The sequence below is a fragment of the Cricetulus griseus genome, chromosome X, assembly GCF_003668045.3.
Source record: "Cricetulus griseus strain 17A/GY chromosome X, alternate assembly CriGri-PICRH-1.0, whole genome shotgun sequence".
In the NCBI taxonomy this organism is placed as follows: domain Eukaryota; kingdom Metazoa; phylum Chordata; class Mammalia; order Rodentia; family Cricetidae; genus Cricetulus; species Cricetulus griseus.
The window spans coordinates 104,290,127-104,310,306 of NC_048604.1; the positions used below are offsets into that span (position 1 = coordinate 104,290,127).

The 20,180-nt window shown below is 36.8% G+C and overlaps 1 protein-coding gene across 1 annotated transcript in view; it reads left to right on the forward strand.

Annotated features, from left to right (window-relative positions):
- The first annotated feature begins 4,937 nt into the window (after window positions 1-4,937).
- Mid1 (midline 1) overlaps window positions 4,938-20,180 on the forward strand; it is a 346,136-nt gene continuing 330,893 nt past the window's right edge. The window contains exon 1 of the mRNA XM_027431836.2: window positions 4,938-5,067. The gene's annotated coding sequence lies outside the window, so the exon portion shown is untranslated. The remainder of the gene's footprint in view (window positions 5,068-20,180) is intronic.

The following is a 20,180-nucleotide window of genomic DNA, read 5'->3' on the forward strand; positions in this document are numbered from 1 at the left end:
ACTGGGACCTTTGTAGAAAGCATTGTGCAAAGAACAAGACCCATAAGAAAATGGCCCAAATTGGATGCCTCATGTATTCATGGAACTTGCAATCATTTTGGATACTTTATTATTATGAAAGCCTTACAATGTAGAAAACAGGAGTCTGTATATAGCCAAAGTCTGTTGCCCAGTTTGGTTAATAAAATTTTCTTGGCTCACAAGCACACATTCACTTATACATTACTCTGAAACTCAGTGGCAGAGTTGAGTAGAATAGAAAGAAGGTTTTTCTGGCAAAAAATTGAAAATATTTATTATTTATCTCTCTAGAAAACCATTTTCTGATTTCTGATCTACATCTATAGTCTTTGGAAATCTTTGCTTTTGCTTTCAAATATGCTGATATACTAAATTGTGGATCTAAGAAACAGTATTTAGAAACAGCTTATCTTCATACTAGTGCTCACATGGTTAATACTACCATATTTTTATAAAGATTTTATGTGTTTGAATGCTTGTCTGCATTTATGTATGTATACTATGTATGTGCTTGGTGCCTGTGGAGGCCAGAAGAGGGCAATAGATTACCTGGAACTGAAGTTATAGATGGTTGTGAGCTACTGTGTGGGTGCAGGACACCAAACCCAGGTCCTTTGTAAGAGCAGTCAGCTCTTAATTGTTGAACTATTTCTCCAGCCCTTACTACCATATTTATAACTTATCCTAAGAACCGTTATAAAAAAAGTGGTAGACTGCCAATATGTATTCAATTCACAGGGTAGTGCTAGCTCATTATAATTTTTCTTATCACATATATTCTGTACTTTAAATGTCAACCTGCTATTTATCACTAATGAACAAAAACTCTTAACATCATTCCATTCCCTACTCTTGCAGGTCAGTTTGAATTATAATATAATCATCCAACATATTTGCTATCCAATTTGTCACCATCTTCAAATTAATCCAGTTCATCTTGTATTTCATCACCCAAATGACTGACTGGGATGAATCAAGCATGCATTCTAAAAATCATTTAAAAATACTGGAATTTTAAGGTAGGAAATTACTGACTAGATCCCATTGCACTCAGCAAAAGAGCTGAATGGTGAACTCAAATATAATCGATGGTTCTACATGAAGCCATTAAAGCTTGGAAAGCTAGTGCATGATTCATCAAGTCCCTGTTTCCTGCCTCAGCAACTGTAAAAGTACATGTTGGAAACAGTGACACATTCACATATTTTCTTAAGAGGTATGGATAGACCTCCTTGATAGCTTGAGGGAACATGCAACATAATGAGAAATAGACCTTTGTTCTTCTAAACCACTGATTGCTTCTTACTCAGGCATAATCTCACCTATCCTGCTTGATACAATTATCGTATTATTTGTTCTAGACAGTTTTGCTTGATACAATTATCGTATTATTTGTTCTAGACAGTTTTATTAAAGCCAGAGACCATTATTATTCTCTGTATCCTGTTTTGTATGTATCCTTCATGGTCCCCTGAAACATGGTACATGCCAACTAAATGTTTTTTGCACGACTATGAATTAAAAATATATTTTTAATGAGCTGCCTATAAGATTCTGGGTTTTTAATTACTTTTGTATATAATTAAAATAAATAAATCCATTGACTATCCAACTTTTTGAGCACCATCAACTTGCTTTTTGATTGAATTGACCCTCCTTAATGGTTAGAAAAAGGACATCATCGTGACATGACTAATGAATTATATTACATTTTCCTCTTCTCTAGTATTTATTTGACTAAGCTCAGGTCTACAAGGCTTAATCATGATAAGGTCAGCCTTTAGTTGGTTTAAATATTTGAACTATTCATAGTGAGAGTGACAGTGTTGATGACATCCATCTAGTAACATTCCTGTATTGATGTAGATCTTCAGTTAGACATCCTTGTGTTACAGTTTCACATCACACAGTACAGATGTAAATAATACTTCCTTCAAGTGAACTAGCTCCATGAGCAGCATATGCATAGATTGTTTATGATTGTTTACCTAGAACACTGATGAATACCTGGACTAAAGGAAGCATCAGTATTATGTGTGGACTCATTGACATGAAATCTCCTAAGGTAATTTCAGAAATATGTGAAATGTAGAACTTTTTTCTTTTGCATTCATTTTGTAGGTCAGAGTCATAATTTTTGTTGAGACAGGGTTTCTCTGCAGCTTTGGAGTCTGTCCTGGAACTAGCTCTTGTAGACCAGGCTGGTCTCCAACTCACAGAGATCCGCCTGCCTCTGCCTCCCGAGTGCTAAGATTAAAGGCGTGCGCCACCACCACCTGGCCAGAGTCATAAATTTTAAGCAACTTGTGTAAAGTCATACATCCAAGAAGTAAAACTAGATTAGGCGGATCTTTTGCTACTATACTTGGGGTGCAGTAGAAATAGAGAGCATTTTAGTGTCTGGTGGACCGAGGTCTGAACTGTAGCTCAATTACTCATTAGATATAAATGTGAATTTTGAAAATGTATTCCCCGATATTTTCTTTAGACCACAATGGTATTTTCTGTACTTCAAGTAAGTCATGTAGTTTATATAGTTTCCCATAAGTGAGGTTTTGGTTTTTTTCGGTGGGGGCACAGTGCAATTACTCAGCTGTAAGTACCCCCACATTGGGGTCCTCTATGATTAGGTTGAATTCATGCTGCCTCAGTGACAGCTTTTCTCAAAAAATTTCTTGAGGTATTCAAACTAGATTTCACAGAGAGGTATATTCTCTCTTCTAAATAAGCTACTTCAATATCCTAATTTCAATTCTTAAATTTCTAATACAATAATTATTGTCTACAGCATTTTGTGTTTAAAACTAAACAATTGTTTGTTTAAAGTTTCAAGAATACATTTGGAGGCTAGCTTAAGACATTTAAAGTTTTACTCTCCCCTGGGAAAAATGCATTCTTTCTCTTGCAGCAACATGTTAATAAATTCTAGAGTTCCTGCATAAACAGAACTTGCTTCAGTGGGAATTATGAGGACATAAAGGGTATAGGATCATACATAGACTGCATTAATAAAAGCAAATACATGGCATGACACCAAAATTTAAATATTAGTGAAAGCCCTTTGAAGAGAACACACTAACATGCCTTCCAATGGAAGAATCAAGATGGGTCTTAACTTGATATGCCAAAGCTGTGTATCCTAAACAGAAAAAATGTGTGCAGTACTTTCAAGGTAATATTTTCATAGTATTTTATAGCCCAAACTCATATTCAATAAGTGTACACTTCTGATCTCATTTTATGCTGTTTGATATTCAAATGCAGTCATATCAGTAAGTGATGACTTTGTAGAAAGTATTTTGTCAGTTTGTAACTCTATTTAAACTATCTGAACATACTATTAATAAATATAAATGTGCACATGGGAAAGTGCCATGTTAATGTTCTTCTGTGTCAAAACTGATTTTATTTTAGAAATGCTACTGGAGATACATTCTAGAGGATTTGGAGAATGGGATCAACAACAAACTGATCCTGAGATGTTGGAGGACTAATCACCTTATCTTTCTGAGCCTGTTGTGTTATTGTGAACAGGAAGTAATACACACTTTACACCATTCCCATGGAGATAAGAAAAGTGATTGCCTTTGCCCAAAGTGAAATGCTTTTCAAAGTTTAGTTATTCTTCTTGACTGTGCAATTAGAGAAATTCTTTGGGATAGGTTGAATTGGTGCTGGCCTCAGTCACTGCCAACATCCATTGTCTCTCCTTTCTGAATCAGGGAATCAAAACAGCACTAAGGTATTTTTAATGGCATTGTCACTACTCTAGGAGAAGTCAGCTGGTGGGCACAATAAGAACAAGTGATTCTTTTAAGGATTGCTTATACTTATTACACAGTCTTCATCTCCATTAAAACATAGGAAAATCTTACATCTTATTGCATCTACTTCTTACTAAGTCTTTAGTGGAATGAATTACAATGAAAAAGAATTACTACTTTACTATGATGTTTAAAAGTATAGAGAAAGAATCAAGTATTACGAAATCTACATGTATCATATTTTAAACTGTATTTCAAGCTACAGTTAAGCCTCCCATCTATAGAGTTCACTTAAAGATCTATTTCTTATCTTCTTAAATCAGTGAAATTGCTTAAGACTTTTTTTTACATATAGCCATGCAAATTCACAAATCTTGTATTTCTTTTTTGACACAATCAAATAATATGTTGGTTAGGGAAGATTACTGCTGCAATAGATATAATCAAACTGGTATTTCACCCTTCAAAAATACAATAGCAATCACTGTCTTGTAAAGCAAATAAACATCAAATATTTATATTGTATTATCTACTAAAGTCCTGGGAAAGTTGTTGAGTAAGTTAGTTGCTATGCTCAAATAAGTCAGTTGTGCCTTGTTTCATGGAAGTTTATTCTCTTCTCGTTCTCTTTCTGTCATAAGATTTACCTCTTTGAAAATAATCTCAAAATAATATTCCCTATTTTTAAAATCATGAAAGACAAAATGTGATATCCTATACTTTGATTTTTCCCCTTCAGTGCTTTCTGATAATATAAGGTTGGTCACAGTGCGTGATATAAAATACTAGTTGTTAACTCTCAGTTACACTAAAGGGGCCAATTTTTTGCAGACTGCCAGGATAAAGATGATTTTAATTAAATCCCACAAATCCCTTTGTACTGCAACCAAACCCTCTGCAGGCCAACTGTCTCTGAGTCCTTCTGGCATGTATAGAGTTAATCAGGTTACGGGGGGGGGGGGAGATCCTAGTTAACTTCTTCCACCAGGAATGCAATTCATGTTTACCTATATAAGGAAACCTGTTAGGCTGACCTGAGTTTGGCATATTTTTTTTTTTTTTGCTCTGACTGAGAGGCATGTAAGCACACACCCTGGAGAGGGGGAGCGATTCCCAGCTGGACAGAGCAAGCTTCCTGAACGCCCCAGCCATTCAGCTGATCCGAGGCGAAGAGCAGAGCTGGTACTTGCCCGGAGCAGCCTGCTTGGCGGACCCACAGGTTTGCCTCTTCCAGCTCTCAATTGAGGGACAAACCCCCATCCTGGGAAAAATGGGGAAGCCGGTGAGTTTTACTGCTCTCTCTCTCTCTCTGCTTGCTTCTGCTAAGGGGCACGCCTCGCTGCTCTCACCCAGGAAGCAGAGGGAGAGGCGTTGCTCAGCCTCTAACCCCACAGCTCCTTCCTGAACAAACACAATGCTTTGCCGCGTACCTCCAGCTAACTTTCTCTGCGGGCTTTGCACATCAAAAATCTACCGAGGCAGTAATTCTAGCACCTTAGACATCCCAGAAAGTGTTTTTACTGAGCAAGAGTTTCCAGACCACCGTGATGAGCAAACTTTCTCATCTTTCTTGCGCTCTGAAACAGTGCAGATGAGTTTACGGGGGTGCTTGGAGAGAAACGCTGAATCCCCAAGGAAGTAAGAATAAATCTTAGAGAGTTTCTTAAATCCACAGGCAGGCTGATAGTCTGCGGAAACAGAATTTGTCATTTAAAAAGGCAGTTTGAAGCTATAATTTTTCATTCCCGAGGAGCAAAATACTTGGATCCTGTACGTGTAATAAAGGACACCTTCTGAGACACCGAGGAGAGAAAGAAGCAGAGCTGGCTCCTTTGTTCTAGACAACAACGTATAGAAATTCACTGTTGCATTTTGACAACTAGCATATGCCTGCTTATATATAAGGTGGAAGTGATGAATAAGGCATTATGTCAAGGGCACTGTGGTCAATTGAGTTAAAAATTGGCTGTGCTCTACACATATATAAAACTCTCAGTCTGAATGTAATTAAATATGGGAATGTGAAAGTACTTAGCAAACTTAGAGGGAAATTTAACTTACTACTTGGGAATAGTCAATTATAAAAGGCAACTTGTGAAAGGAAATTTGAAAAACCAAAAACCTGTTTCCACAAAGTTCTGAGGCATAGGTAAAAGTTAAAATGAAAGTTTTCTTATACTTGTCAAAAGTGATTTGAAGGTACAAATTTGTAATTTTTATTTTTGTAAGGCAAGGTGATTTTTTTGAATTGAGTTACTTTGGATAGTTTTGCTAAATGGTGTGACTGCTTATCTTTCAAAGGAACATTGTTCTTTTCTGTCACACACAACACTTAATTCTAAAAATTTGTGCAGTAGCGATTTTGCTACTGACTGCAACAGGTGGCAATGAGGACCTGGTTGCAGATTTGCAATGATGAGGATTAATTTCCTAAATTAATATAAAGGAAAGTAATTGATGCAAAAATGTTTTGAAAGGAGAACACTTTTATTATTAATTGCTAATAATATTCCACTTTTCTACTTGTAGCAAGACTATTGTCTTAATATAGATTGGCAGCTGGCTAGTCATACGGACAAATCTCTGGCCAATTTTACTTAGGGTCCTTGATTCTAAACAGTACAACTATGCTCAGTAACACAGTTTAAATGCTGCTTGCTTACTGCGGTGAGAAAAAAGTGGGAAAGAATCATATATTATAAGGGAGACATTTTATTAAATAAAATTCTAAATAACAGGAGCAGTGAGGGAACAATGCAAATGTTTAAAGCTTGTTATCTGCACACTACTGCTAGGGGGGCAATGGGAGTCTTAATATTGTGCTGCTATCAGTGGGAGTGAGTAGCCCAGGAGACACAAAACACTATTTTAAAATATACCCTTAATAACAGATGGTTTAATACCAGGTTGTCTCACCATGCTGCCGATGAGATGGCCCCAAGCCAAATCAACTGGCATGTCTACCGTTTTTCCTGCGAGTGGATGTGTACATTGTTATTACATACTAATTACATTAACAGCCAAGGGAATATATAACCAGGAAGACATAAGAGTCTCCTGAGCCACAGAGGGTGAGGGTCTTTACAAGGATTTTGAATTTCACACTTAGAAACCTCCTTGCCTGTGACATGAGTTGCTGCAGATGATTGGAAATGTTATCTGTAGAATCTATGCATCCCAGGCTCCTTACAAGCTCATTTTGGGGTAACAATGCTGATTATGGAATGGGACACTTCAGAATTATCAGAGTTCCGGGTAGATTTCATCTTGAAGATTAAATTCATTTAGTGTTTAAATTGTTCTCCAATAAAACACAGTTAGGATGCTACATTTTTACATTAACCCTTTCAAGTCACTGGTAATATGTTCTGGTGTGAAGGGCGCAACATCCTTAAAACTATGAAAAGGTTTTCCTGGGTTTTGAAATTAAAAAAAAAAGACTAAAGAATTCTGAGCAAGGGAAGGGATAGGTCTTCTGATAACTTTGATATGTTCATAAGTTGTGAATTTGTAAAAGCAATGTGGTATGCAACCTACAAAGCACAGTTAGCTACAAACTTACTAATAGTTCCTGGACCAGGCTTCTTTTTGTGGGGGTATCTGGTTATATCAGGACACATTCTTTAAGAAAAAGCTAGCCAGAAATTGAGAACATGGGAAGAGAGGGAAGAAGAGGAAGGATGTAGACGTCATGAGGGAGCAGAAAGATTGAGTCAGAGGAAGAATAGAAGAAAGGGCATGTGATAGGAAGGGTTTTAGTTGGGGGAGGTGGTAGGGGAAAATGGGTGGGAGAAAGGAACTGGGATTATCATGTAAAACAATCTTGTTTCTAATTCAAATAAAAAATGATTAAAAGAAAAAGCTAGCCAGTAGATGGGGTGCTGAGCACTGCTCAAGTGAGTTGCACACATGCCTACTTGTTTATATTTCTTGGCATGTTGTCTATCGAGCTGGACTTGGATGAAGCATATCTTGAAGATGATTTCTGGGCCTCCATTTTCTTAATGTACTGCATAAATTTGATAATTTTCTATACTTGATATAATGTGTAAAACAAAGGAAACTGCCAATGACAATTTTAGGCCCATGATACTGATTAAGCAAATTAAAATGCTACAAATATGTTCTCCATAGGTATCCTAGTTTTTAATTATCTTCTGAGAATCACTAGAGTTTTCAAACCCTGTCTATGTCATTTAATTTTGGATGTACTCTGTGTGTGTGTGATGTTGTTGCTATTGTTGTTTTCCAGGCTTAAAGAACTTTTGAAAAGCTAAATGCAGCTTTTGTTCTTGAGACCTTTTTTGTAGCTAGCATTTGATTATTGCTTCTATTATGATTTCTCAAGTTGGTGTTTGGTTGGGATTCTTCTGTGATCAATGTAGCTTAGTCCAAAGGCAATAAACATAAATAAAACAGGGACTTTACAAAGTTATTTATTAAATGAAAGTTCCTTACATGGGCGCTGTACCAAAATCTGTACTAAGTTCTATTGTCCTTGTGATCTTTGGTGAGTTTTCTCTGCCTACCATTTGATATCAATTACCTTTTAAAAACATTTTGCATTATTAATTTCCATAACATTCATTCAGCAAACATGTATCAAACACCTTCTGGAGTCCTGTGCTATGCACTCTGAAGCAAAGGCATGCATATAAGAGACAGATGAACTTGAACTGTGTCTTTGTTCGACAGATAACAGCATCCCTGTAAAGAGAAATCTCATATTGTGAATGGTATGCAGCCTGTGAAATGTGGCTTACTGCTGAGTTATTTGGTTACTTGCTTCTTTTGCTGAGCAACCTTTAAATCAGAGCTTCGTATCACAAGGATACAAGACAACACTATGCAGTGGACAGTTACTTGACATGGTGAGATAATTTGAGTAACCAAATAAGATTCATGTAAATGGACGCCAAGTGGATGCCAAGGAACTTCATGTGCTGACAGAGGAAAGAAACCACTAGAATTTCCCTTCAGGGCTCCTCTAAAATGACAGAAAACTGAGTGGTACCACTTTTTATTTTGTTAATGTAATTTTCAATAGCACCATGTTGTACTGGGGGTTGGGTTCTTTGGTAGAGTGTCTGATTAGCATGCATGCTACCCTGGACTCCATTCACAGCATAGCAAATCAAAAATGACTATTCTCTCTTGGGTTGTCAAGATTCACAGGGCACCATACAGCAAAGAGGCATTTCTAGATCACTAGGTGACTCAAGAGTTTGGATAGTGGCTCGGCACCATTGGGAGTCATTAAGTTAGGAGTTCTAGTAACCGATCTCATGAAATAGACAAGAGCCACTGCTGTGACTTCTAATACAATAGAACTCATACCTTAAATGGCAATGGTCTAATTAATGTTGATTTTCATTTTAAAAGAAAAATAAAAGTAACTACAGTGCTCTGGGGAAGACAGTATTCTCAGGTATGCCTGGTACTTAATGTCTTCATCTGCACTTGGGATGCCTTGACTTGTGTGTGACAGAGTATGCTCACACTCTCTTGTGGGTTGCTCTTCCCTTGTTTCAACCTGACACAGAAATGAAATTAAGCAGAGCCTACTCAATTTGACAGTTTTCATTTTAACATGTGACAGAATTGGAATTTTTGTGAAAGAGCTTAAGCCAGGAAATGTTATATTATTTATAAGTATTGTTCTACAACAGAGGCCTTGATTATTTAAACCAAAATTATTCCCCCCTTCCCCAAGTATGTAATTGTACAGTTATTTATATCCACACTTATACACTCATCATGTATTGCCTTAGGGAACAAAACAGTATATAAACTACCAGAAACAGATAACAAGCTTACTCTAAAAGATAGCCTTGGCTTAAACTTATGAAACAAAGCAATGGCAATACTTCCCAAGTTTCTTTTGAAGCTGTGGGTGATGAATTGTGCCTTGTGATTTTTTAAAACTTCTTGGGGAATTTGATTCCCTCAGCTATTGATGGGTATAAGGACACATATTTTAGCAATCATTTATACTTATTAAAAATAGTCATGTCTGTGATATGATGCTGGACATGAAGTCAGTCAATGCATATTGGTTGGGTCTGAAATGGGTGTAGGTGGATTATCATCTTACATTAAACAATTGTAGGGTTGAAGAAGTAGAAGCAGACACACACTGATGGTCCACTCAACTGATTGATTTAAAAATTGTGCTTCAATGAAACATGAGGTACCTCCTGGGTTTCTGCACTAAGTCCTTTTTGCTTTTTTGTGTTACTTATTTGTCTCCTGTGTATTGTCAGGGTTCTCTAGAGGATCAGAAATGATGGAATGTATCTCTCTATACAGAGAGAAAGAGGATTTATTAGAGTGGTTTACAGGCTGTGATCCAGCTAGCCCAGCAATGACGGTCTACCAATGAAAAAGTCAAGAATATAGTAGTTGTTCAATCACAAAGGCAGATATTCCAGCTGGTCAAAGATCTGTATTAAAGGTGTATCTTCCCACCTCAAAGATCCAGATTATAAGTGGGTCTTCTGACTTCAAATGATTTAGTTAAGGAAAAAAATTCTCTAACAAGTATACCCAACTCCTTAAGTTTTAGTTAATTCCAGATGTAGTCAAGTTGACAACTGTGACTAGTCATCACACCCTGTAAGGTGTTGGGTTTAAGATTCTTTTCCAAAGACTTCTGTAGTAGTCCATGTAATCTGAATATGGGTTTGTACATTTGAAGGCTTTCCCCCAAAGTCAAATGTTTTATAAGCAAAAAAATGCTTACTTCATTTTTATTAATTTCATAGCTTGAAAATTTTCCAACAGCAATAACAGCAAGGACTAGGTTAGAAAATTCATTGGGAAAAAAAACCAAAACTTTTTCCTTTAAAAAACAGTATGCCTACCTGGCTTCAGGAATGATTTTCAGGGGTTTCTAGGGTTGTCTTTTCTCATGGTATCATGCCACCAAGGTCACTCTTAGTCCTCACGTACCACACCCCATCCTAGCAGAATGAAACATTTAATCTGATGTGCCTCCCAAGACAGAAGGAGTATGTTCCATGGGCTGACATGCCCTAGCAAGAGTTCACTCCTTATTAAAGTAAGTAGGAATGATACAGCATCTGAGTGATGAAGAAGTGGTACAGCTTCATCAAATGTAGATCAAGTGCCCCTACATTAGAAATACTATTATTATATCTTGGATGCCATCTCTTATATACCCTTTAGAAAGAAAAATAAATTGAATCTATATTATAATGTTTTCTGGATAATACAACCTTATTCTACATTTATTGAAAGCATGCTTTTAGGTATATTTAGACTGAATTGTTATGATAAATCTTTCTGCCAAAAGCCTCCCTAGTCCTACCGCCACGTGGGTGGTCTCTGCCAGCCATCTGAGTTCTGCCTGCCTGAGTTAGGGCCCCAATTAATGCACAGAGACTTATATTAGGTACAAATTCTGCTTTGCCAATGACTAGGATTCTCATCTGTTAGCTCAGTCTTAATTACCATAAATCTATATATTTTATACGATTGATCTTATTGGAAGCCTTCTGTTGGCATCCTCATCCCCAGGATCACATGGTGGCTCCAAGCAGAGAGCAGGAGAAAGGGCAAAGGGGAAAAGGGACCACTTCCTGCTTATCCTTGCTTAAATATGAATTTCCCTGCTATGCCACTTCCTGCCTGGATCACCACTTCTTTACTGCATTTCCCAGAATCCTCCTTGACTCCTAGTCACATCTAACTTGCTGCCTCATTGGGCAAACAGTACTTTATTCAACAATCAATACAATGAACATACACAGAAGTACATTCCCCATCACTGGATGTTTAAAATTGTATCTGCCTCATCTGCATACATAAATGAAAAGTGTAGGTAAGATAAATCTCTTAAGTTGTTTCAAATTTCATATGAAAGAGAATACTCAATATCCATTTAACAATATTTATTAACCTACAAACTAAGACTTGAGTGGAACTTGCATTTATGTAGATAATATTCCATCAAAAGAGATAATCACAGATAAAATATCACATAACCAATAGTTAAGGGTATTATGAAAGAAATAAAAGCTCTAATCTGGAGCCACACGTGCTATAATATCACAGTAGAAAGGATTAGCTAATCAGCCAGGAAGTTAGGAAACTCATCCATAAGGGGCTCATAAGTAGAGACTAAAAAGGAAAAGCCAATATCATGGTATTTAGAGGAAGAGGAAATGACAAGATTCTACCAGAGAATTTTCAATAAAGGGTGACATTTGTCTTTAGAAAAATCTACTTTGGCAGCAACATGAAAAACAGATATAAGGTGATTTGGTGTAGATTAGATGGGATAGAAGAAAGTTGACTGGAAAAGAAGATATCTGCATATTCTTGTGCCACGATGATAGTGGTGAAGAGGATCAGATAAATTTTCATGATATTTTAGGATTGAAATCATCAGAGGTGAATAAAAATGGAACAGGAAAGTGGTGACTGACAAGGATATGCCAAAGAAAACTTTCCGGACAAATTCAGTTCACCCAACTATACAAATAGTGCAGTATCAGTGAAGTTGAGAGTAAGGCAAGATAACGTGTTCTTGAGAAGTTATATAAATTATTTGCAGTCTGCTGAAGTAGAAAAGGCATATTTTTTGAGGCTGAACACCATGGTATGGTTCCATTCACTAGCTGTGTAATATCTCAGATAAAATGTTTAAAAACTTTCATAAACATCTGTATTAAGTGTTGCTGGTACAATATGTGCTAATTACTTCTCTAAATTTTATGCAGGTATTAATATTATAATCCCACAAGTTCACTACTGCTGCAAGTTGGAATGACATTAGTAACTTCCTGGTGGTAGAATAGGGGTGGTGTGTTGTGGTGTGTTGTGTTATATTGTGGTGTGGCAACAGAGAAGTCAACACTGTACCTGTTCCTAATTGAAGATTTCGCCTTGTAATATCCAGGGAATCTGTTACCTTCAGTTGTTTGGTGAATCCCTTACTTTTCACTCTGGCTTCACCTCATCTTGGACTAAGGCACCCCATATAAGAACAAGTTAGACCTTTTTCATCTGAGATCCCTTATCAGTTATAAGAGGACTATATAATTTAGGAATGTGTAGTCCAAGTGTTTACACTAACTTATGGAGAACATGATTAACTTCATGCTCCCTGTAAGGTTTGAGTAAAGATTTTGCCATTTTGTCTTTCTAGCATTCTTTTCTCAAAACAATTTTTGTGTAATTCCATTGTTCTAGAAAATTGCTCTCTAGGTTCTAAAAATTCTCTTATTAAACGGAGTCTTCAGGTGGTGAAAGCTACAGCCAGAGGGATTGAAAACTCAGAGAATGGGCAGGCGATGGAGAGAAAAGGGTTAAGCTGTACAAATTCCAAATATTAGCCTCTCTCTCTCTCTCTCTCTCTCTCTCTCTCTCTCTCTCTCTCTCTCTCTCTCTCTCTGCAGCTGTTCTGACATTGTAGGATGCAAGTCACTACCAATATTCTCCCACTGTCTTGCCCTGTTTATTTCTCTTTTTTCTTGGCATATGTTATTTAAGTCCTTTTTTATTGTTAGACCTAAGTGAATGCTTACAGTGTGGGGTAGACTTATGTCTAAATGCAGATACAAGCCACATTTATGATTCACTGGCTTATTAAAATGTCTGAGTTTCTCATCAAGAGCCTATTCAATTATTTTTTATATACAGCAAATGCTTATTTTCATATAGAAATAAGTAGTGCAGAGTAGGAGGCTTTCCATTCTGTCATTTTATTTGTAAAATATTTGGATGGGGTATTGTGAGCTCTCTATGAACTCTTAGGTAACTGAATGGTGTTTGGTTCTTGGTTCTGGTATTTGATACCTGACTGTATACATTCTAGCTGAGGTTTGGGTGTGAGGCAAATTAGTAAGTAAGACTGGAAGCTGGTATCTAAAATAGAAATCTCAGGTGTGTTTGGAAAGTTTGTCTTCCTCTTCCTACTCCATCCATTCCCTAGCCCTCAGTAATTTCTCTTCTACAGGACCCATTTCGGTGCAAATGCATTTCAAGGTATAAGGGCATTGTAGAACATTCATTTCAAATCTGAATTGCATTTCTCAGATGGACTGCCACTTTTACATTTTAGAGACCCACTTGGCTTTGGCTTTGCTGACATTTAAGCAGAAATACTCAGTCCATAGAAACTTCTAGTCATCATGAGCAATGGCAATTACTCCAAGGCCCGATGTTTTAGGAATCACAATGAAAAAAAAAAAGGAAGCCAGAGCTTGACAGTGTTAAATCAGAGAACAAGTTCATTTTGTCCAAGAATTCAGGTACCCGCCCATAAATCATTTGCTAGTAGACTGAAGATAATGAAGGACGCCCCCAGAATGATCCCGGGTGAAGGTCACATCAAACACTACAATCAGTGAAAAATGGTGAGAACTTCTATTTCCAGACCTCTGAGTCAAACTCTTGCAGAGATAAAGGTATGAGCTTTGCACACCATCAAGCCTTCTGGTCTGTTTATTCTGCTTAGAAAGAGTAAAAGTAGGGAGGAAGAAGGCCTCTGCCAACAGACTATAAGTCATAAATTAGCTAATAAAATATGTCCCAAGTTATCTCTTAAATAGCCTATTTTATATATACTTGTCTATTTGATTTACTTTTTTTGTCCACTCACTCAAGGTTGCATTTTGGTAGCCTAAGTCAATATGAGTTTGGTTTTTTAATTTAAATTTTTCTTCATTTTACATACCAACTAAAGTTCCCCTTCCCTCCCTTCCTCCTGCTCTTCTCCCACCTCCCCTCAACCCTTGCCCCATCTACTCCTCAGAAAGCATAAGGCCTCCTAGGGGGAGTCAACAAAGCCTGGCACATTTCAGTTAAGGGAGGACCAAGCCCCTCCCCTCTGAGTTTTAAGTTGCACAATCATAGATGACCTACAATCTCTTGTGAGGAAAATACTAGTGTATATATATGTGTGTGTGTGTGTGTGTGTGTGTGTGTGTGTGTGTGTGTGTGTACAATAAAAGATACATATTGTTATAAAGTATATTTAGTTTTACTTAAAATAAATTTTAATAATGCCTTCAAGTTTTTTGTAGTTCTAATATATTATTCCCACTGGTACTTGGATAGCCAATTCTTATTTTATCTAGTTAGAGGCACAGTCAACGCTAAGAAAACATACATGTATTTATGTACATTTCTGTGTATATTACACATACATTTATATATGTGTGTGTTATATGTGATTTTATATATTATATATGCCCATTTAAAAATTTCTTTGAGAGTAAAGTTTCAGCCATTGTTTATTATTTTCAATGTCAGACAAATGATATAACAGGGAAAAATCATGTTTTTTTGTGACCAACATAATAACTTAGAGATAATTAGATGATCAAAGAGGCAGCTGGGGTAGGAGGGGGGATAAAGAGGAAATATAAGAAAGAAGGTGCTAAAACAATAAAACCTGCTCTTCCCTGCCCACCTGCTCCCACACAAAAACAAAAATCCCAAACAGCTAGGTACATGATGAAAGGATCAAGAAAACTGGCAAGGCACACGTTGTTAGAAAACAGAAAATACAGGAGTCAGAAACTGAAAGTGTGAAAAGAAAGAACGAGAAACTTTTAAGAAATGAACAAAAGAAGTGAATGAAGGAATAAATGAAAAGGTAAAATTAACAACAACAACAACAAAATCACCCAAGGGAAGCTGGGAAATTAGAAGGAAGAACAGCTAAGAAGAGGGCACTGCTAGCTCACATTCAAAAGTGCCCAGCCAATTGCAGGTCCCTGAGAATAAGTTAGAAACAGTGCCTCCATGGTTTACATTCAGTCAAACTGAACCTTGAAGATGATAGAACTAGTCTAACCTTTGCCTTGTGAGCATAAAAGCAATTTGCGTTAAAAAAAAAGTTCCTTCGTCAAAAATGTTTGAGTGGCAGTAATCTAGGACTTCTTAGATGTGAGGTGCCACAGAGGAGGCTGGCCTCTCCATAGTTAGTAAATGGCTATTCTACGTCAGTGAACAATAGCCTGGTGGCCTTAAGAGCTAATCCTCCACATGGCTCCTAAACTCCTCGGAGTCATTCATTAAACTAACAGCACATGGCTTAATATTTATAAAATGCTTTCCACTTCTTCAGGGGAGAGGGAAGTAAAGGCTGAAGTCTGTGGATCCATTTCTATTGTTAAGTATTATCAGAGTTTACTAGGGCTTCACTCAGTAACTGCCAATCAGCTTGTGCATGAAATCCCAAATCCAACTCTCTGTGATTTTGTTCACAATAACTTATGCTTATATAACTCAGTACCCTGAGTAACTGTTTCTTTTGGGACAAGTTTTCATATTATAGTATATCACACATCTCAAGGCCTGTTTCAGAAAACTGTTTTGACACAGCGTGTTAACAGTGAATTATTGATTCTTACCTGCAGCAAGGAGTAATGCTCAGAGTGGCTGGGGAAAGCTTCCCAGTTGTTGGCTTCATTGTGCAGCTCTAGCTCTATTTAAAGCTCTAGTGGGTAATTCAGATGATGGCAAACTTCACTTTGACACAGTGCCATAGCGCTTCCATTAGTGCCCTGGGTAGAGCACAAACATCTGCTTGCTTTTATTGTCCATGTGTTACTTAAGATAGTCTGTTGCTTTATGACGTAAATCACTGGAATCTGCTGACTATTTTTAAAGAATTTTTTAGTGTTTCCTTGAAATGATCACTCTTTACAGTTAATAGATAATTGGTCTTTTAGGTACACAAAATTATAAAGATCATATTTTCTCCTCCTCTGACCTTTTCCAGAGACAGCATTATGATTTAAGTACCCTGGCTTGTTGTAAAATTCTTTGTCTTTGGGGGTTGTGTGATTCATAGGTTCACATTATCACATTAAGTCAAAAGAAACTACATTTCCAATTAATTGATTAAAAGTAACTAGCCAGTTGTTTTTTTTTTCTCTCTGCCCAGAACTTTGTGAATTTGCTTATTTCAGTTTTTTTGAAAGGGTTTGATACTGCCTTCCCTCCTTATTTGTCTTGTCCTGACAAGATGCCGAGTGATTTCTTTGCCCTCTACTATATTCATGTGTCCAATACAGGTAAGTTTCAAGACAGCCAGGGCCAGCATTTTCATTCCAATGGATTGGCTGTATTCCAGAGCCCCTTTGGTTGGCAATTTTGTCTTACTTTTATGGTAGATGAAGGCCTAAAGCCATGGAACTTCTCAAGAACATAAGGTGCATGGTACAAAGGATCTAGCATATGAAAAACAAACACCATCAAATATGATCACAAATTTGAGCAAAGATTGGCCTTAGGTGTAATGAATACTAAAATTACTCTCCTCTGCCAAACAATTAGAAAATCTTAGGAGGACATGACCATGCATATTGGGTCTTGTAACTTGTAAAATATTCCAAAATAATCCATCTGATTATTTTGAGTACTTTAATATTATGCCAGAAAATAGGGCTCTTACTCGGGTCCTAGGATTGTATGGAGCCAGGAAGTTTCCTGGAAATTCCTAGGGGAAGAATATTGGAAGACGATAATTTGAGGATTGTGAGAATTTTTGAGACTTGCCAGAGAATCAAGACAAGGACTAATTGAGGGGTTCTGAGCGTGCAGAAAGAATACATGTGGATACGTGAGGTTGGAATGATTTCTTTCCACTTGACATCTATTTGTTTCTTGCTTTCTGTGGGTTGTGAATATTGAATTTACGAAAATGCAAAAGAAAAAAAGGTTGTGTCCCAAAGGGAAATATTTAGAGAGTTGGGGAAAAAGAGCATCCATGGCCTCATGACTGAGAAAGGAAAGAATGCAATAGAGAAATCTGAAGTCACTAATTTCAAATAAAATTAACAATTCCTGTGTACTGTTTAAAACAAAAATATCATGCTCCATAAGTTACAAATAAAGGGGCATGAATAAAGATTCTCAGAGTAAATTTCAGTTCAAATTCATTTCATCTGGAGCCAACAGTGGCTCAGTGGGTAAAGGTACTTACCAACAAGCCTGATGATCTGAGTTGGATTCTTGGACCCACATTGTGGAAGGAGAGAAATTACTCCTACAAATTGTCCTTTGATTTCCACATACTCACCAAGGCACAATATATGTGCCCATACACATACACGTGTGTGAATGTGTGTGTGTGTGTGTGTGTGTGTGTGTGTGTGTGTACATGAAGTACACAGACACACAGACACACACACACACACACACACACACACACACACACACACACACACACACCTTTCCTATCCTAGTCAAAGAAAGTGTAGAAAGTAAGAACTCACCTTGCTGTCATAGGCCGGTGTTTGCCACAGTCACCATCACTAACTATTTAATGTCCTCTACAGTTGTACAGAAATATACAGAAGTTAGTATGTCAAAATTTAGTGCTACACAATCCTAACTTAGAATCTCCACTGTGACACTTGCTAGCTGGATGGCCTGCTCTTAAATTCCTGGCCTTGGCTGATTTTGCCATCATCCTCTCCATGGCACATGGTAAGACAAGTGGGCACAGTATTATAAGCAGAGTGAACACTTGGGAAATCCTGGTTAATATCATCCTCTCTGTGTGCCCTAAAATATACCACCTCTAGGAGAAAAAATGCCCAGTGAACTTGTTAATAGGCCTTTCACTCCAAATCACTCAGAATTGTTTAGACTTCCTTTGGAGACCTGTGGACTTAGGCAAGACTTAAGATGTCCATTAACATAGCCAAGGAAATGGATTACTAATACATAGAAACAATAACTTACTATAGGGGAAGGCAGACATTTGTTTTATATCACTGTGTTCATTTAATTCAGAATGAACAGCTTTATACCTTCAAAGAATTTTCCTTTACTAGACCTGACTGAAGTTCTGCATATGAAATATTGTGCAAATGAATTTAAGTTAATGCTACTAAAATATTTAGTGATTTCAGGCAACCATTCTAGCATATGTTGGCTCAAAACTAACTTTTAAGAGTTTTGCCTGGAGACAAATTCTGTTTTAAAAATGCTTGAACAAATTAAACACAAAGTTAAAATTTGTTTGGAAGATGATGTTTCACCCAGTCTGGTTTTGTATTTCCTCTTGGACTAGAAACATGTTAGTCATTTAAAAAATATACATGTCCTGAAGACATATTTCAATAGGGCAAAACCCCTAATCAACAACAAACCCCTATTTCTATAAATACACAAATATCGCAGCAATGCAGAATGAAGGAAATTAGTATCTGTAGCCATATCTTCTTCCTGCCACTTTGGAGGAAGTGTTCTTTTGATGTAGAAGAAAACCATGTTGACCTCACTGGAAAACGTAGTAACAATAGCATTTTGCAATGCATTACGTTGCTAAAGTCTACCTATCATAAATATGCCCAATGTTTACTTTTTCATTTTTTTTAGAGTCTAAAACATAGACAGATTTTGGCTTGTTTTTCTCCAAGGCAGTTATATCTATCTTTCTGAAATGATTAAACACAAAAACTGCTGAAGAAAACACATCATTTCCCACCCTTCTGATACAAATTAAATAACACAGCTCCTACCTTGTATACTTGAGCATGGATGTCGTTTTTTTCCTTCTCACTCATCTGATCCTTCAATGCTGCTTATTTTTCAAATTCTCTAATCTCAATCATACAGAATAACCAACAGGGAAGAAAATCCTGAAAGATCAATATCAAAGGATTTTATGATGACCCTATTTTGACTGTTAGAATCATCTAGAAAGGTCGAATAGTTTAGTTTCTTAAGTACAATAAAAAACAAACAAACAAATAGATATGTCTACAAAAGTCAGGGCCTACCTCCTTGCTTGGATGGGTATCACTGCCACCTTTCTCCTGCATTTCTTCCTATGGGATTGTTTTGATAAGAGGTGTCTCTGTCCACATATCTGTGCTTGCCTACAAATCTCCCTAAATATGCTCAGAAATACTATTTTGCAGGTAATGATGTCTGTTAAATAATATCCAACATGGCACATACTAAATTAGATTTCCTCATATTACATGGGGATAATGCCTACAGTAAATTTATTTAGATTCTGTGTAATAGCACCAAAGATGCAGTTTATTTAGTTATGGATGTAGTATATTTAATGATTTTATTAACCTCGGTGTGTTCAGGAATGTCTGGTAGCCAATTAAATATAGTGGAAAGAATCCAGCATGAACAAAATCTAATCTTCTCCAACATGAAAGGACACTGTATATTGGGTGAAGCAACTATAATGCAAAACAGAATACACTCGTTTGTTCCACAACCATTTATTATACATCTATTTATTGGGTTATGGGGACACACATTTCCTGCCCTCAAGGAAATTATGGTTTGATAAAGAATTTTAAATAGGTGCTAAGTAGAAGCCCAAACTGAACATTTTCATTTAAAACAAAACAAGGTTACATTAATGAAGAAAGGTATGATCTG